The sequence below is a fragment of the Colius striatus genome, chromosome 1 (genome assembly GCF_028858725.1).
Source record: "Colius striatus isolate bColStr4 chromosome 1, bColStr4.1.hap1, whole genome shotgun sequence".
NCBI lineage: Eukaryota > Metazoa > Chordata > Aves > Coliiformes > Coliidae > Colius > Colius striatus.
In genome coordinates this window covers 151,343,489-151,358,336 of record NC_084759.1, presented here as the reverse complement: position 1 = coordinate 151,358,336, position 14,848 = coordinate 151,343,489, and the positions used below count along the sequence as shown (strand labels likewise).

Sequence of the window (14,848 nt, the reverse complement as noted above, 5' to 3'; positions counted from 1 at the left end):
GATTCAGACACTGTTGATCAAGTTACCATGGATTTCTTTTGAGACATTCAAGCTATTAAGAGCAGGAATGTTTTGTCTGAAATGCTATACAGAAACCTACTGATAGAAATAATCACTTGCTAGCTGTTACCTTTCATCTTTTGTGCACAAGTAGAAGTTTACCATGTTCCTAATTACAGTGAATTAGATGAATTTGTCCTAGCAAATTAGGCCATTCAGAGTGTGAATATTTTCTGGAAAGGGAAGAGCAAAAAAGGCTTCAAACAGTGAGTCCAGAAGAAAAGGTTGTGAAAATGGGCAGACATGAGTCATAAAGGAAATGAAGAAATTGTACAAAGGAAATTAGTAGCATTGTACACAGACAGCAGAACATCTTGTGATTTGAGGATGTAATTTACTGGAGCTTCTTAAAGAACCACTTGTTATTTCGTGTAATGGGGACAGAAGCCTTCGAGGCACTCTGGAACATGAAGGTTCTCTGGACCACAAAAAGGTAATTTCTACTCTCTAATCCCTCTCTAGAAAGTTTTCAAGATGAACTGTGTAACACAACTGTGGTTACAGGATTTTATTTTTCACTACTAATTTAGAAACAAAAGAGGGACTGATCTAAATGATTGTTAAAAGTCCTCATTTACAGAAAGCCTTTTTCCAAATTTTGGTAGTGTAGAGTTGAATGGGATGTGACCACAATCTAAGAAAGTAGGGAAAGAGGAACAGCCACTCCTCAAGCTGCAGCTAAGAGTGTATGTTATCTAGTAAATGCTGTAAGCAAAGCTATAACCCCATCAACCCTTCTCCCTGTAAGTCTCTCCCTGATGTAACAGCAAGGAAAAAATGTGCAAAAATAGTATTTACTTTCACCTTAAGGTCCCATGCCATTGTAAGGGTAGTGGAAATAAGAATTGGCATCTCTATACATAAAAGTGCTACTTGTTACTATAAGCCTTTGCCCTGTCTTCCTCAGGGTTACAAGGAGTAACTGTGCCTTGTAGCACAATTGCAGAATCTCTCTCTGAAGCTGTCTGAGGTTTCAAATTGTTTAAATCCTTCCCCAGGTTATGAGAAAAGTTAACACAAATATCTCCTCTTTAATTTTTAATACAGGGGACACTGAAACTGAGAGAAGCCTGTATTTCACTTGTCTCTCTGAATGCAGCTAGCTCTGGGGCAGAATATAGTCACTTTTTAACAGTCTCTGTCACAACTGCATAATTGGCTGGGGCAGGACAGGAGGTGACTGAAAATGTAAGAATAGGTCCTTGGTGGATACTCCCTCCCTCTCTGTGTACTAGGGAAGAATCTGTAAGTTCACTGCAATTCCTTTGGAATCAAATAACTGCAGAGGACAAGCTGAGGAGGAAAAAGAAGTGTCACATTACTGTACCTCACAAAGGAGACTATGAGATTCCTTATTTAAACTCTTATGTTCCCAGTGAGACTTGGGGAAGATTATGACCTGTCTTTACTGAGAGGAAGGTGAATTTATTTAATACTTTCTTGATTTGATTGCTCATGGACTGCACTCCCTCCCAAGCCATGGCTCTCCAGCCTGGTCTGATGATTTGGATGGGAATTCCCAGTTTCCCTGCAGCTGAGCTTCACTTGATAAGAAAGTTGCCGGTATGCTTCATGCATCCCAAGGCAGATCTCCCCAAAGATGGTAATGAGGAGATTGGGCTGCCCCTTGCACAAGTGCTACTATTTTGTCACGTCACTCTTTTAACCTGTTAGTATTGTTAGCAAATGCTGCATGGCAACATCTTCAAACAGCTGGGATTGGGCAAAGGGGAGAGAGGACAAAGTTAGCTGAATCACCTCCTAAGTGGAAAAGAGAACAGAGGACACAATAGATGAGCAGCTGTAGCGGTAACATTGAGCAGCACAGCTGGATCTAGAACAGGACTGGAAGAGGATGTTTGTCCACAGCCTTTGAAAGTGATTAAGCTAGAGCCTTGAGTGGTCTGCCAGCTTAGAATAAGTGCTGCTTATTTTATTAGCTAAGCATGGATTTGAATATTTGTCCTTAATTCCAGATTGTAACATTCATGGGTTTGTGTGTGCTGTGTAAGCATTGAAGATTTGTCTGCTTTAGTAGCAGCTCCTCCATTAAACGTTTTGTATCACGTATTTTTTTTTGTGTCTGTGTCTGTGTCTGTGTCTGTGTCTGCTTTCTTATGGTGCTCTTGTATTCAAGAAGGTCCTTCAAACACTTCTGTACACATTGAACTGTACTATGGTGAATTGAGAATCATAGAATGGTAGGGTTGGAAGGGACCTTTAGAGATCATCGAGTCCAATCCCCCCCTGCAGAAGCAGGGTCACCTAGATCAGGTTGCATAGGAATGTATGGAGGCAGGTCTTTAACACCTCCAAGGAAGGAGACTCCACAACCCCTCTGGGCAGCCTGTGCCAGGGCTCCCTCGCCTCAACAGTGAAAGAGTTTTTTCTTATATTTAAGTGGAACTTTTTGTGTTCCAGCTTCATCCCATTACCCTTTGTCCTGTTGCTAGCTACTATAGAAAAAAGGGATGTCCCAACCTTCTGACACACTATCTTTCTTCACTTCCTGACACACTATCTTTCTTCACTATCTATGATGCCCGAGTGTGTATGCCCTTATCCAGGTTTGTGAACTTTTCATTATTTTTTTCATGTAATTTCCTGTAAGGAAATGCAAAATTTTGGAAAATATTTCTTGGTCCGGAGAACATTACTTCAGTTATCTTTTAGAAAATAATTTACCAAAATCAAGGTATTTTTTTAGGATTTATCAATTTCATCTGCCTCACCTTGTTTGAAATTGTCTCAGTCAGCATGATTGTAGTGGTTTTGCCTGGGCCGGGTTTTTAGTAGTGGGAGTGGCTACAAGGGTGGCTTATTTAAACAAAGATCTGCCAGAAGCTTCCCCTGTAGCTGACAGGGCTAATGTCAGTCAGTTCTAAGATGGACCCTGCAGCTAACCGAGGCCTGGCCAGTTAGTGACTGAGGTAATGCCTCTGTGAGAAGGGGAAGAAGTTGCTTGGCAGCTGCTAAACTGCAGCAGCAGCAGCAACAGGGATTGAGAATGTGAAAACATCTCTGCAGACATCAAAGTCAGTAGAGAAGGAGGGGGAGGAGAGTGCTTAGACCCTGAAAGAAAGATTCCCCTGTGACCTGTGGTGAGGACCATGGTGAGGTAGCTGTGCCCCTGCAGTCCATTGAAGCCACTGGGGAGCAGCAATCCACTTACAGCTCATGGAGCGGCAGTGGCAAAGTCCATCTGTAACGAACTGACCATAACCCCTATCCCCTGTGCTACTGTAGGGGAAGGAAGGAGAGTCCTGGAGGAGGGAAGGGTGGAGGGAGGTGTTTTAAGATTTAGTTTTATATCTCATCTGCCTGTTCTTATTGTTCATGAAATAAATAAAAACTTTTTCTTCCCAAGCTGAGTCTGTTTTGCCCAGGATGGTAATTGCTGAGCCATCTCCCTGTCCTTGTCTTGACTCACAAACCTCTCGTTATATTTCTCTCTCTCCTGTCTAGTTTAGGAGAGGGAGAGATATTATGACTTGGTGAGCACCTGGCACCCAGCCAGGGCTAAACCACCACAATAATAAAACTGATTTGGTTAAGCATTATGAGAAGAACTTTTAGCTCTAGTCTAGCAGCTAAGCTACACCATTTTGGCTTTTAATATTGAAAGTTCATCAAAATTGAAGTTACATGGCCAAAATGGCACTATTTATACATAAATATGATCCTTTTCCAGTTTACCTGCAGCTGTGGTTACGTTGTCCAAGGCAGATCTGGACACACATTTCCCAGAAGGGTACACATAAAATTATCGCACCAGCTGAACATCCTGCCACTGATTTGAACTCTGATATCAGACCTGACTAATGAATTACATCTAGAATATACTGAACCAAGACAATTACTTGCAGGTCTCTTAATACCCATGCAAAAGGGATATTAATTTCCTGCTGGTCAATGCAGACATCTCTGCAGTTTCTTCAGAATTGATATCTATGACATTTCCAGCGTGATGTCTGATCCCATCAAGATCCAACTCTTCCACAGCTTCAGGCGTGGTGAAATGAATAGCCTTTACCTAGCCCTGCAAACACCTATGGGAAGCTATACTGGAAAGTGATTAAGCAGTCTCCTTACAGCATGTATCAAGACTGGTGGCCTGTAGAGGGCTGGACCATGCACAGAAACCTATCCTCCCACTGCTTCCAATGACCGTGACCATTTCTGTCTTTGTTCAAGCACAAGGCCAAAGGGCTAGTGCTATACATGCTTTTAAAAAATAAAAATGGTCAATGTTACCTATAATTATAAAATTCTAGGCCATTTTTATCATTTACAGTTTAGCTATAGTAAATGGTTTAATTGTGTGTCACCTCTTTGCCCCTCACAGCAAGCACGTAACACTTAGCTTCAATAGGAGTTATGTGCATGTAACTATGCAAGAAATGAATATATGTCTTTGATTACAATAAGGTTATAAGCAGTGGGAGTCCATTATGATTAGCAGTAAAATGAAGGTTTTTTCATAAATCATAAATGTTACTTTATAATTTTCATTTCTCCTTATCCTTTTTCTCCATGTATATCTACAAATTTTGTCCTAATTTAGATACTTTGCAATCATCCCAAAAGCTGTTATTCATTATAACCCAAAATGAATTTGCTGAATCTTTCTTTTTTAATTTCCAAAGGATCAATTATAGCAAGAAGAAAATAAGGGGAAAAAAACCCCCCTAAACCCATAAACCCTCACTAAGAATAACAAATGTATTAAAATCACTCAATAACATTTGCCTGAATTGACTTTCTGCTTTTCTGCCCTAGGGCTAGATCGGACTTGAATGTCACTTTGCATTTTTGCAAAGTCTGCCACGTTCTGAAGTCATTATATCCCCAAATGGCAACAGAGGTGCCATTAGTATCACCTTAGCCACTCCAAAGCAGTACAAGGTGTAGTGGGGAGGAAAGAAAATGTTACTGGAAGCTGTACTATTGCAGCTGCTACCACAGTACCTTCCTAAGGTGGTACAGCATGACATTTGTTTCTTTTGGTTGCGAAGCTGTTCTTAAAAAGTATTTTCCCTGCCATCCTGTCACCTAGTGCCAATTCTGGGAGGCCACGGTTTGTATAACACAAGTGAGGGATGCAGCTCTTGTGCAGGCAGGTTTTGAGATCCCTGATGCTCATTAAAGCTTTGAGGCAACATAGGAAGAAAGATGCAATGGTTCTGAGGTGAGAGTAGGACCAGGACCATCTCTTTAGAGATGGTGCATCCATGGCGGTTGGAGGTAGGACCATGGACTAGGCAGACTGCAGCTATGCTGTACCAGCTCCTGTATCTCAGACATATGTGCATGCAATTGCAATTCAGGCCAGTACATATGCTGCTCAAATGGCCAAGAATTACATCCTTCTTTGATGTTACAGAAGACATTTGTGCTAGGAAAACAAGGAATCAAAAATCAACAGAGAAAATCTTTGGTGCTTCAGGTGAAGTTACATATCTCAGCCAAGAGGGTAGCATTTGTCTCCTGACATTCAAAGCAAATGAAGACGAGTTGTGTTTCTCAGGAGCAGATTTAGAATTATATCCTCTGGTACTGTGTACTGACCAGTCATTGGAAAGGATTAATAAGTTTACTGCCATTTCTGTTGTTTTCCATAGCTGCTTTGGTCCTGGCTGAGGAATTGCATCTGACAGAAGCCAGTTTGTGTGTGGTTCTGGAAAATGACCATTCTGTGTTTCCAAAGAACCAAGCCCTCCTGTGGAGCGGATCTGCTGCCACAACGAATCACACTGTAGCTTCCATTAACAATTAAAAAATAATTACTACCAAATACTGCATGGGTTCATAGCAAGTATCAGACACATCATCAACTTGAAACAGTGGAGCTATCATGATCAGAGGGCTAAAAAGCATGTTCAGCTCCACGTATACAGACATACAGTCGTAACTGCAGGATATCCACAGTGATCCAAATCCTGCTGTGATTAACTGTGGCTGTAGCATGTGTAAACACACACATCTGTCCATATATTTCTGCCATTTTGCACTATTTATCACCTGAAGCATTCTCTGTAAGATTCAGTTGGTAGGAGGTTTTCTACTGACTTCAGCAGGCGTTAAGTCTTGTGACTAAAGAAAATAATTTAACTGCAACTTGATCACTGGACAGATGGTGTTTGCTGTGAGGATGAATATTTGCCTTCTGTGAAAGAGAAGGCTTTTTTTTTCCAGAGAGGTGGAATGGTAACTTTTCTTCTGGAGTTTAAGGCACTGACTTTTTGCCTTGCTGTTGTGTAGGAAGATGCATGAGAAACACCTTTATATTTATCACTTTAAAATTCTTGCAAGATTATAGCAGAATGATCTCAACGTAAAACCAAGTAAGCCAATTCCTGACTGGCTCTTCCAACACCCTAAACATTCTGAGTTTTATGCTGTTTGTTCTTCAAAAGTGAATGGAAAAAAGCTCTGAATTGTTATCATGTTCTTTTGCATTTGCTTACTTTTTTCTTCCTAGAAGTCTTGAAAGCCTAGAATCAAGGTACTAGATGCAAGATGATATGCTATTTGTATATTTATAAAACCATGTTGCCAGGTTTTAAAGCAAGTGTCAACTAGCTCTATATTTAAGATAGCAAAGATTTTTATTATAAAACTGTGTTTTTCAATCATTGCAGCTTGTGAGACATCCACCTTCTAGGCTAAAATTTGCCATGCTTGGTGAATAGATTTGAAAAGTTTACATATAAAATATTCAGACTATTTTCAAGTGAGAACAAGAAGCAGAATATATTTCTCCCATTGTGTCTTATGACCCTTTTCAGCAACTGTTACGGGCAAAATGGCTGACAGTTGAAAACTGATTTGCCATGGAAATATCTATGCTTAAGTCACAATGCCCAGCCTTATTGTGAAGGAAATTGATTTTTATTTAACTTAGATATGAATGCTTGAGGATCCCATAATAACCATGTACTGTAAAGGCTTTTTCTTCTTTTTTTTTTTTTTTTGCCTAATTTTGCCTTACAACCCTGATCTTGGGAAGACTTAATGCAAATCTTTAACTTTGCATGCTCTGAGCACTTCTCTTGGCTCCAACAGAATGACCACAATGCATACAGCTTGTGTGGGTGTTACTGACATAACTTGTAACTATTCTTAATGCATAATGACTGGGCTACATTTCAAATGCTTTAACAACTTAAAATAGGTTTGAAGAACCCTTCTTAGGGTATACGTACTTCTACTACTGCTACAATCTATAGGAAACATACACAGGGCAGGGAAGAAAAATACTCCTGAATTTCATTCTGATCTTTTTTTGTGATTGGACTTCATAGCTCTCTGTAATTTATTACCTCTGTTTTCTTCAGTCTGTGCAAGGGTGCAATCTAAAATGCAGGAGTTGGAAAGCCATGGTTCAGGATGCAGGCTGGCTTTACTAAGCAACCATCCCTTTCCTTGCTCCTGAAGAAGCATTTGGCAGTTGATCAAAAGATGGACGTTTGCAATCCCTATGCTGAAGCTGGAACAGCGGGCTTTTGGCGAGCCTGGTTAAAACACTCAAAAAAATAGTTCAATCCCACAGCTATTAAAGGTGATAAGGAAGCTGTCTACTGCAGGAAAAAGGCTGGGAAACTCTACTCGGCATTCCCTTCCAATCTCTGAACACCTCTTGCAAGTATCTGCAAAAGAAGATGGAGACAGGAAACAAGAGACAATACATTAGCAACAGACATTGAAAAGTAGGTAGTAAGAAAGGATTTGCTTAACAGAACATAGCTGAAGAGTTTATAAAGGACATTTGTACATATTTCCTAGAAGAGCTCTAGAAACACATGTGTATCAGAGTGTATATAGGAGTACTTCCACTTAATTGAGGGAATCTGAACAAAGGAGAGGCATGTATGATTTGCATCCATGCTCTGTCCTCTACTGTTGTATGAACAGCAATGGACTTGACTAGAGGCACTGGAACCAGCTGTTTACCATCTGGGTATCTCCACAGTGTAGCAGCACACTGAGATGCAAGCTCCAGTCTGAAGGCATTCAAGTCATATTAATGTGACCAAGCTAATAAGCTCTGCCTTGGGGAAACTGTTACTTGATGTTTCAACAGCTGTTTAGGGTAAAATGCCAAGCCCAGACATTCTCCACGCCCAGGCAAGCGGAGCAATATGTTGTCCCTTGTACTTTCTTGCTGTCTGATTTCATGACTGATCTGCTGCATGGCCCATGTTGGATAAGGGTTGTGAAAGCCTAAAAGATGGGCAGATGGTTAAGCAACTCAAATGAATGTTAAGAAAGATAGGTATGAGTCTGTCTTTACTAGGCAAGGAAGCAAACCTAGATTTTTTCACTAGGAAGAGAATGGCCCAAACCCACCACTAGATAGGGGAAAACCTTCTACTCTCCATCCTTGGAAAGAGGGAATGGGAATATCTGCCTATAGTAGCATTCTTATGTTCCCAAAAGACAGGAAACCCCAAGTGCTAAGCCCTGCTCAGCTACATGCTCACTACATTGTTCAGTGCCATATTCAGGCTGCTCTGACATACTGACCCTCAAGCCATAGCACAGGTTTTGGATGCCAGTCTGAGGATAGCCACCCAAAAGCTCAGTGTTGTAGTTGCTATGGCCTGTCATGGTTCTGGCCTGCAGGGCCACCAGAACTACATGTGATGGAGCATGGAGAGTCATATGTGAGCTATCCCATTCCTGGCTTACATAACAGCTCCTAAGAAGGGAGACAGGGACATGGGAAAGAGTCTGTGGAGATGGAGTAGATGCACGATAGGATTGTGCCTGGCACAAATAAAGCAAATTTTTTGTGATTTGCAAATGACCATTTGTGATCCCTCTCTCAGCATTTAAGTGGGAGGAAAAGAGTGGATGCTTTACAGCATGTTGACTCTCAGTTTGCAGTGAGGGCAAGTACCAAACTGATTCCCCCTTGTTACAAGCAGTCAGAGGGCTCACGAGTAACAAAGCCAGTTTATCCAAACGAAAGGGTAATTATGTATTGCACACCTATCATTTTATCCAGGGGCTGTGATGACTCAAGCTTCCTTTCTTGCAGATAATGGCACCATTAGAATGTTTCTGCTCCGAATTAGAACAGGAACACTTGAAGAAACATGATTCATAGCCTCTTGTTATTTGTTTGGTCTATAATGTACGTAATCCCATTGTAGATAGATTGGGGTGAGAATGGGTGTAGTGTTAGGAGACCCCAACAATCATTAAAGGCCTGGGATGTTGGACTGGCAGGGGCTTGGGCATGAACATGTGTGTTACTGCCTCTCTGGGGCACGCTTTAAGGAGGATGGCAGCTTTGTTTAGTGCTGGGGAACTTACTACCTGCACCTCTTGCTGGTGTACATTTTCCATCAACTTTGAGGAATGGTGAGGTTGGCCTGGCTCCTGTTGAATTTAATCACTCATAGCTTCTCTAATATTTCCTAGGCTCAGTGGGTTGTAGAAAACTGTCATTAAACATGCAAAAGCAGCACTGACGTTTACTCTGCAAGGAGGGAGAGAACATATGGAGTGAGCCCACGCTTTGTGCACCGTAGCACTTCAGACACTGGATTAGCATCTCTTTTTCAAGTTGCTAGTCTGGCCTGGAAGGTTTGCTAATTGACTAGCATTGTTAACATGGCAAGAACATCAGTGTGTTTTCCTGAATGCAGCTGTGAGCATGATCCTAATGTAATTTTATAGCATCTGCTGCTTGATTTCTACTAACTTTCAGTAGATTATCACCAATCTTTGGCTGCTGACATCACCAGGGATATCAAGTCTGTTAGCAAGATAGTTCTTTTTTAGAGTCTCAGTTTTTCATCACCACAGCCTCCCCTTGCTCCGCACCAACACTCAATGACTGTGATAGTAACTGTGTTTGCTTTTGAGACCTTACTCCATGCCATATAACTGAGATCAATAGAAAAATATCACCTACAAAGGCTCCAAAACCGATATTTTTTTTCACTGAAAATTCAGTGAAAACTTCAAATACAATTCACAGCTTTTACATGCCAAGAAACGCTTCTAGGAATGCCATTTTGAGCAAAATGGGAGTAACTTTCTTTAACCCCAGTACTTCTATGTTTGCAGCTTGATATTTCCTCTTTGAAGTGAGAATGCAAGCAGTAAATAATAATTCTCTGCCAGAGGGAATTACTGCAATGGGTATTTGGAATTGGAGCTTAAGGCCTGTTTTGCACTATAAATGGAAAAAGACGGAAGGGGGAAAAAAGTCAGTGGTAATTGCCTTGTGGAATTTGTCACTTCTTAACTCTATTTTTCCCTCTATAAATATATACATATGTGCATGTATATTTAATGTACTGAATTATTGCTCCTTTACGTCTCCCCCTACTCCTTCCAACAATGGGGGGGGGGGGGGGGGGGGGAAGGGATAAGACCAGGCACCTTTATGGTAGGAATGCCACAGATGAATCCCATGCTTGCACCTGAACCCTTCAGTTGCAAGATCTTACACAACTCTTCCTGGAGCAATGGAAATGATGCAGGTATAGTAATAATGTTTTTGGAGTGAGCTCTGGAACTGTATTTGATGTTGGAGTTAAGTTGAAGTTGGGTAGATTAGTATTCATCTTCTTCTACAAACTGTACTCCTAATCTGTGCAATTCTCTTACTCATTACTCATTTCCAGAGTGCAAGAAATTAGAGTTATTTCTTTGACAACTAACCTAGAAACTCAAGGGCCAAGTTCTCCTGCTTCTTTGTGTGTTGTACCTATTACTTCAGCCTCCAAGCACTTTTTCACAGAAAAAAAAAAAAGGCACTAAATAGTTACTAAATCCTACATAAAGTTCATGGGACCTCTGTCAGGTTCGTTTTTGGGGGTCAGCATTCTGCATGTTCTGCATGACTGTTCTCTTTGGAGGCAATAAGGGCACCAGGTGGGGAGAATTAAGATTTTGGTATTTTGCCATCAAGGCAGTAACATTGTCTCCAAGGAAAGCTTAGTGACATCTCTTAGAGTCTTCCAGACTTCGGAGTGCCCTTGCTCCCCACTTGAATAATTTCCATAGACTTCTGTTTAATCAGAGCTGTTTTGTTAGCAGTTCTCAGAGGCACTGGCTCAGAGGACCCAAGCTGTAAACAGGGGTCACAGATTTAAATTTATCTTTAAGAAGCAGGGAATCTATCCTTCAGCTTCTTTGAAAAATGAGGTTTTGAATTTATGTTGGAGGCTATCTGCAAGCTAAGGAAGCGACTACAGCAGAAGCTCTTCGTGCCTGCTGTGGCTTCAACCATACAGAAGGCAACATTTGTACCACCTGGAATTCAGTGTCCACCTTAGACTGATGTCCAGATATGGTTACTTCTAATAATTAGTGATGATGATGCTGATAAATGCATAGATTGTGTTAGCTATGTCCCACTCCTGGGAGGAAGAGACAAAGTTGCTTGCAAGCAGAAGATGAAAAAAAAGCAGTTTTGGAAATCAACATGAGTTGGTTGCTCAGGCTTAGTGAGGATTCTGGTGGGACTCAGGAGATTTGCACTCTTTTTGACCAATGAGCTTCACCAATGGAGCCATCCTAAAAAGCACGTTTGCCCTGTAATGCCAGAAAGGGGGTAATTTTATTACAAAGCTGTATCAATTCAGCGAAACCTTCTGTCTCCAGACTAGCATAGACTCTGCAGGTTACAAATGCTCCAGCTGTATTGGTGAATATATTACCAGAGAAACAGTTTGTGTGAGGAGGTTGGATATAAAAAGGGGAACAACAAGGGCAAGTGCAGAGTCCTGCATCTTGGCAGGAACAACCTCATAAACCGGGATGGGGACTGACCTGCTGGAGAGCAGCTCTGCAGAGAGAGACCTAGGAGTCCTGGTTGTTAATAAACTGAACATGAGCCAGCAATGTGCCCTCATGTCCAAGAAGGCCAATGACATTCTGGGATACATCAAGAAGAGTGTGGCCAGCAGGTCGAGGGAGGTTCTCCTCCCCCTCTACTCTGCCGTGGTGAGGCCTCATCTGTAGTCCTGTGTCCAGTTCTGGGCTCCTTAGCTCAAGAGGGACAGGGAACTGCTGGAGAGAGTCCAGCGCAGGGCCACCAAGATGATCAGGGAACATCTTTCATACAAGGAAAGGCTGCAGGAGCTGGGGCTATTTAATGTAGGTAAGAGGACCCTGGAGGGGAATCTCATTAATGTTTACAAATATCTATATGGTAGATGTCAGAAGGTTGAGACATCCCTTTTTTCTGTTGTCTCAAGTGACAGGACAAGGGGTAATGGAAAAAAGCTAGAACATAAAAAGTTCCATATAAACATAAGGAGAAACTGTTTTACTGTTCAGGTGAGGGAGCCCTGGCACAGGCTGCCCAGGGAGGGTGTGGAGTCTCCTGCTCTGGAGGTTTTCAAAACCCATCTGGACGTGTTCCTGTGTGACCTAATCTAGGTGGACCTTCTTTGGCAGGGGGGTTAGACTAGATGATCTCTAAAGGTTCCTTCCAACCCCTATGATTCTATGATTCTATGATTCTATGATTCTATGATAAGAACTACTCTGGTAAATAGTAGGAGTGTCAGCAAGACTGACTCCTGTGCCTTGGGTTAGACTACTGGGGTGGGAAGAGGAAGGCAGAGCAGACAAATGTTGTAAGGTTTGTGATAATACAAGAAGAACTCTACCTGGGAAACTCTTTCTGGATCTGTGTGTCCCTCAGAGGGTAGCTGCCACTACAAGAAGGATTGTCTGATGAAGGTGGCCTATGAGCAGAAGCAGACAGTGACAGATTTTTTTCCTGGACTCCTTGCCATGGTTCCTTCTGCTGTTTGATAGCATCAGACAGCTTTTGGAAGGATGCATGCAAAGAAGCATATTAGGATGTGAGGAGCAAAGTGGAGAGATGTCACAGCATGGTGTGGGGAGAATAAGGGCAGATATGTAGGACAAGGAGAGAATGGAGATCAGGAGCAGTAGAAGACTGGGCATCCAAGCCTTCTTCCCAATATTTGTCATGGAAGAAGCAGAAAAAAATGTGGTAAAGTTAAGCTGAGAAAGTGACACTATTGGTGTGGGATTGAAGGTCTTTATGTAGAAGAGAAATTGGGTGAAAGTGGATGTGAGATGAAAGCAGAGTCCAAAACTTGTTTGGTATAACACAGGTCATAGGTTTTCACTAGGAGTGTCCTTCTGGAGTCTGGCATCTCATGTTGAAAGCAGGTCTTACAAAGAGACATTCAACCTGACTACAGAGATGGAAAACCCACTGTTTCCCTGGGTATTTTGTTCCAGTAATGAATCATCTGTGCTCCCAAGAAGTTGTGCCTCATTATTACGTTGGATTTGCTGGACTTCACCTTCGGGTAATGAGTTATTTTTATGTCTCTCTGCTAGATTAAAGATCCCTTTTGTAGCTAGTATTTTCTCCCCATGTGGGTAATTATACCCTGTAACCACACTGTTTCTCAATCTTATTTTTGATTAACTAAACCAGATTGAGCTCCTCAAGTCTTTCCCTGGAAGGCAGTAGGCCTTTTTGTTCTTTTTCCACTGCCAGTCTCTGAATTGCATTTTGTGACTCTTCTCACTATCCTGTCCATTTTTTTGTCACCTTTTCGAGAAGAGGATAGGAGGACATGATTCAATGTTCTTCTATCAGCAGTGCTCATTGTGGGTCATTAACCATGCCAGAACTTTAATTTTAGTGTTTTTATGGTGACCAGTATGTTATCATGTGGTTGTTTTTGTTTTTAAAGAAAATAAACAAAATATAACAAACCAACACACGAAACAACACTCTGGATTCTGAACTACAGATACTCAGATATCACCTATTAGCTGCTCCAGGCTGGGCTGTGATTTCTTCTGAGCTCCTGCTGGTGTTGGGCAGAGCTGACTTGAAAGCTGCTGCTGTGCCAGCAGGCAAGGAGTTGCTGTAGTGTAGGGCACCCTGCTCTTCAGTGCCTCAAGGACTCAGCAAGGAATATGGGCCTGCCTGCCTCACCTGGAGAAGGTGTGAGTTCTGTATTTCTTTCCAGAGAGAGGCAGAGGCTTCCACATTCAGAACATTCAAGCCTCCTAGCTTAATACTTGTGCACAGGAGATGAAGCCTTTTCCATACATGATTTGCTATTCCTTTCAAGTTAGACCCTAAAACTGCTGGCCCAAATCAGCTCATGTTCAACAATTTGTCTTTATGAATGTTAGTACTTTTGGGGGTTTGTTCTACATCACACACAGACTTTGTAAGTTTCTGTATTGGCTTTTGAATGGCAAGAATTTGGTAGCAGGAGGACTACAGGCTTCTGTGAGAAGCTTCTAGAAGCTTCCCCTATGGCCAATAGAGCCAATGCCACCAGCTCTGAGACAGACCTGCTGCTGGCCAGGATGAAACCAACCAATGGTGGTGACAGTGCTGCTGTGATAATGTATTTTAGAAGGGGAAAAAAGCAACTGCATGACTGTGGTGGTTTAGCCAGGTGTCTACCAAGTCATAATATTACTCCCCCTCCTAAACTGGACAGGAGAGAGAGAAATATAATGAGAGGTTTGTGAGTCGAGATGAGGACAGAGAGATAGCTCAGAAACTAGTGTCACAGGCAAAACAAACTCAACTTGGGAAGAAAAAGTTTTGATTTACTAAATGAACAATAAGAACAGGGAGTAGAGATAAAAAAACAAATCTTAAAACACCTCCCTCCACCCTTCCCTCCTCCCAGGACTCTCCTTCCATCCCCTCCAGTGGCACAAGGGATCGGGGATGGGAGTTGTGGTCAGTTCATTACAGATGGACGTTGCCGCTGCTTCTTCTCAGGGGGAGACCTCATCACACTTC

General features: G+C 41.9%; 1 long non-coding RNA gene across 1 annotated transcript in view; it reads left to right on the top strand.

Annotated features, from left to right (window-relative positions):
- Window positions 1-406: 406 nt before the first annotated feature.
- LOC133624707 (uncharacterized) overlaps window positions 407-14,848 on the top strand; it is a 117,413-nt gene continuing 102,971 nt past the window's right edge. The window contains exon 1 of the long non-coding RNA XR_009818061.1: window positions 407-493. This is a non-coding gene — a long non-coding RNA (uncharacterized LOC133624707). The remainder of the gene's footprint in view (window positions 494-14,848) is intronic.